Below are 5,337 nucleotides of genomic sequence, written 5' to 3' on the forward strand. Positions count from 1 at the left end.
ATTTCGAAGCATCTCGTGATGATCGGGTGTGATAGAATCAACAAGTGCATACAACGGGTGCAAGCCAGTTTTGCACATGTGGATACTAAGGTGGCCTTGACGAGCCTAGCATGTACAGACATGGTCTCGGAACACGTGATACCGAAAGGTAGAGCATGAATCATATGATTTATATGATGAACACTTTGAGTGTTCGCCATTGAAGTTACATCTTGTCTCGTGATGATCGGACTTGGTGTGGTGGATTTGGTTCGTGTGATCACTAAGACAATTCGAGGGATATTGTTTTGAGTGGGAGTTCACCTAGTTTTTAATTATGTTGAATTAAAATTTGAACTCAATTTGTCATAAACTTAGTCTAAACTATTGCAAATATATGTTATAGATATGGCGTCCCTAATCAATTTTAACCAGTTCCTAGAAAAAGAAAAGGTTAAGAGCAACGGTAGCAACTTCACCGACTGGTTCCGTCATGTGAGGATCTTCCTCGCTGGTGGAAACCTGCAATATGTGCTTGATGCACCGCTAGGTGACCCTCCTGCAGAAACTGAAACCGATGAAGTAAAGAATGTTTACGCTACTCGGAAAACTCGGTACTCTCAAGTTCAGTGTGCCATCCTATGCAGTCTGGAAGCCGATCTTCAAAAACGTTTTGAGCACCACGATCCTCATGAGTTGGTCAATGAGCTGAAAACTATATTTGAAACTCATGCGGCCGTGGAATGCTATGAAGCATCGAAACACTTCTTCAGCTGCATGATGGAAGAAGGCAGCTCCGTTAGTGAGCACATGCTCTCCATGACTGATACGTCTCCGACGTATCGATAATTTCTTAGGTTCTATGCCATATTATTGATGATACCTACATGTTTTATGCACACTTTATGTCATATTAGTGCATTTTCTGGAACTAACCTATTAACAAGATGCCGAAGTGCCAGTTCTCGTTTTCTGCTGTTTTTGGTTTCGAAATCCTAGTAACGAAATATTCTCGGAATCGGACGAAACGAAGACCCGGGGCCCTATTTTTCCACGGAGCTTCCAGAAGACCGAAGAACACACGAAGTGGGGCCACGAGGTGGCCAAACTATAGGGCGGCGCGGCCCAAGCCCTGGCCGCGCCGACCTATAGTGTGGGCCCCTCGTTAGCCCCCCGACTCTGCCCTTCCGCCTACTTAAAGCCTCCGTCGCGAAACCCCTGAGGCGAAAAACCACGATACGGAGAACCTTACTGAGACGCCGTCGCCGCCGATCCCATCTCGGGGGATTCTGGAGATCTCCTCCGGCACCCTGCCGGAGAGGGGATTCATCTCCCGGAGGACTCTACACCGCCATGGTCGCCTCCGGGAGTGATGAGTGAGTAGTTCACCCCTGGACTATGGGTCCATAGCGAGTAGCTAGATGGTTGTCTTCTCCTCATTGTGCTTCATTGTTAGATCTTGTGAGCTGCCTAACATGATCAAGATCATCTATCTCGTAATTCTATATGTTGTGTTTGTCGGGATCCGATGGATAGAGAATACCATGTCATGTTAATTATCAAGTTATTATACATGTGTTGTTTATGATCTTGCATGCTCTCCGTTTCTAGTAGAGGCTGCGGCCAAGTTTTTACTTTTAACTCCAAGAGGGAGTACTTATGCTCGATAGTGGGTTCATGCCCGCATTGACACCAGGGGAGTGACGAAACCCCTAAGGTTGTGTTGTGCTCGTTGCCACTAGGGATAAAACATTGGCGCTATGTCCGAGGATGTAGTTGTTGATTACATTACGCACCATACTTAATGCAATTGTCTCGTTGCTTTGCAACTTAATACTCGGAGGGGGTTTGGATGATAACTCGAAGGTGGACTTTTTAGGCATAGATGCGGTTGGATGGCGGTCTATGTACTTTGTCGTAATGCCCAATTAAATCTCACTATACTTATCATGTCATGTATGTGCATTGTTATGCCCTCTCTATTTGTCAATTGCCCGACCGTAATTTGTTCACCCAACATGCTTTTATCTTATGGGAGAGACACCTCTAGTGAACTCGTGGACCCCGGTCCATTCTTTAATACTGAAATACAAATCTGTCTGCAATACTTGTTTTATCGTTTTCTCTCGCAAACAATCATCTTCCACACAATACGGTTAATCCTTTGTTACGAGCAAGCCGGTGAGATTGACGACCTCACTTGTTTCGTTGGGGCAAAGTACTTTGGTTGTGTTGTGCAGGTTCCACGTTGGCGCCGGAATCTCCGGTGTTGCGCCGCACTACATCCCGCCGCCATCAACCTTCAACGTGCTTCTTGGCTCCTCCTGGTTCGATAAACCTTGGTTTCTTTCTGAGGGAAAACTTGCTGCTGTGCGCATCATACCTTCCTCTTGGGGTTGCCCAACGAACGTGTGAAATACACGCCATCAAGCATATTTTCTGGCGCCGTTGCCGGGGAATCTGAAGATAAGTTACACCCCAGAGATTGCCAACTCCCACGGCAACGCTATATTTTCTGGCGCCGTTGCCGGGGAGATCAAGACACGCTGCAAGGGGAGTCTCCACTTCCCAATCTCTTTACTTTGTTTTTGTCTTGCTTTACTTTATTTACTATCTTGTTTGCTATATCAAAAACACACAAAAAATTAGTTACTTGTTTTACTTTACTTAATACCATGCATGTTTTTATTTCACTAGTTAAGCATAATGGAAAACAACAAAAATATGAGAGATCTTTATGAACTTTATCTTGAATTAGGACATGATGTGTTTGAAGAGAGAATTAAAAAACCCATGGAACTTTATATGCATGCTAATGGAAATGTTATTACTATGGATGCTTTGAACACCATTGTTGCTAATGCTATGGAAAATTCTAAGCTTGGGGAAGCTGGCTCTGATGAGCATGATCCTTTTAGTCCCCCCAAGCATTGAGGAGAAAAATTTCTTTTATGATTACAATATGCCTCCTATATATGATGATAGCCACTTTGTTGAATTTGCTCCCACTATTACTAATAAAATTGACTATGCTTATGTGGAGAGTAATAATTTTATGCATGAGACTCATGATAAGAATGCTTTATGTGATAGTTATATTGTTGAGTTTGCTCATGATGCTACTGAAAGTTATTATGAGAGAGGAAAATATGGTTGTAGAAATTTTCATGTTACTAAAATGCCTCTCTATGTGCTGAAATTTTTGAAGCTACACTTGTTTTATCTTCCTATGCTTGTTACTTTGCTCTTCATGAACTTGTTTATTTACAAGATTCTTATGCATAGGAAGCATGTTAGACTTAAATGTGTTTTGAATTTGCCTCTTGATGCTCTCTTTTGCTTCAAATACTATCTCTTGCGAGTGCATCATTAAAACTGCTGAGCCCATCTTAATGGCTATAAAGAAAAGAACTTCTTGGGAGATAACCCATGTGCTATTATACTCCAGTATTTTTGTTTTATATTTGTGTCTTGGAAGTTGTTTACTACTGTAGCAACCTCTCCTTATCTTAGTTTTTAGTTTTGTTGTGCCAAGTAAAGTCTTTGATAGAAAAGTAAGTACTAGATTTGGATTATCGCGCAGTTCCGCATTTCTTTGTCGTCACGAATCTGGGTCTATCTCCCCGTAGGTAGCTCGGACAATTACGCCAATTTACGAGCATGATCCTCAGATATGTACGCAACTTTCATTCAATTTGAGCATTTTCGTTTGAGCAGGTCTGGTGGCCTAATAAAATCCATCTTTACGGACTGTTCTGTTTTGACAGATTCTGTCTTTTATTTTGCATTGCCTCTTTTGCTATGTTGGATGAATTTCTTTGATCCACTAATGTCCAGTAGCTTTATGCAATGTCCAGAAGTGTTAAGAATGATTGTGTCACCTCTGAACATGTGAATTTTTATTATGCACTAACCCTCTAATGAGTTGTTTCGAGTTTGGTGTGGAGGAAGTTTTCAAGGATCAAGAGAGGAGTATGATGCAATATGATCAAGGAGAGTGAAAGCTCTAAGCTTGGGGATGCCCCGGTGGTTCACCCCTGCATATATTAAGAAGACTCAAGCTGTCTAAGCTTGGGGATGCCCAAGGCATCCCCTTCTTCATCGACAACATTATCGGGTTCCTCCCCCGAAACTATATTTTTATTCGGCCACATCTTATGTACTTTGCTTGGAGCGTCGGTTTGTTTTTGTTTTTTTTGTTTTGTTTGAATAAAATGGATCCTAGCATTCACTTTATGGAGAGAGACACGCTCCGCTGTTGCATATGGACAAATATGTCCTTAGGCTCTACTCATAGTATTCATGGCGAAGTTTTTCTTCGTTAAATTGTTATATGGTTGGAATTGGAAAATGCTACATGTAGTAACTCTAAAATGTCTTGGATAATTTGATACTTGGCAATTGTTATGCTCATGTTTAAGCTCTTGCATCGTATACTTTGCACCCATTAATGAAGAAATACTTAGAGCTTGCTAATTTGGTTTGCATATTTGGTTTCTCTAGAGTCTAGATAACATCTAGTATTGAGTTTTGAACAATAAGGAAGACGGTATGGAGTCTTATAATGTTTACCATATGTCTTTTATGTGAGTTTTGCTGTACTCGTTCATCCTTGTGTTTGTTTCAAATAACCTTGCTAGCCTAAACCTTGTATCGAGAGGGAATACTTCTCATGCATCCAAAATCCTTGAGCCAACCACTATGCCATTTGTGTCCACCATACCTACCTACTACATGGTATTTATCCGCCATTCCAAAGTAAATTGCTTGAGTGCTACCTTTAAAATTCCATCATTCACCTTTGCAATATATAGCTCATGGGACAAATAGCTTAAAAACTATTGTGGTATTGAATATGTACTTATGCACTTTATCTCTTATTAAGTTGCTTGTTGAGCGATAACCATGTTTACGGGGACGCCATCAACTATTCTTTGTTGGATATCATGTGAGTTGCTATGCATGTCCGTCTTGTCCGAAGCAAGAGAGATCTACCACCTTCATGGTTGGAGCATGCATATTGTTAGAGAAGAACTTTGGGCCGCTAACTAAAGCCATGATTCATGGTGGAAGTTTCAGTTTGGACACATATCCTCAATCTCATATGAGAATAAATTTTTTTGCCACATGCTTATGCATTAAAGAGGAGTCCACTATCTGTTGTCCATGTTGTCCCGGTATGGATGTCTAAGTTGAGAATAATCAAAAGCGAGAAATCCAAAATGCGAGCTTTCTCCTTAGACCTTTGTACAGGCAACATGGAGGTACCCCATTGTGACACTTGGTCAAAACATGTGCATTGCAAAGATCCGGTAGTCCAAGTTAATTAGGACAAGGTGCGGGCACTATTAGTATACT

The sequence above is a fragment of the Lolium rigidum genome, chromosome 6, assembly GCF_022539505.1.
Source record: "Lolium rigidum isolate FL_2022 chromosome 6, APGP_CSIRO_Lrig_0.1, whole genome shotgun sequence".
In the NCBI taxonomy this organism is placed as follows: domain Eukaryota; kingdom Viridiplantae; phylum Streptophyta; class Magnoliopsida; order Poales; family Poaceae; genus Lolium; species Lolium rigidum.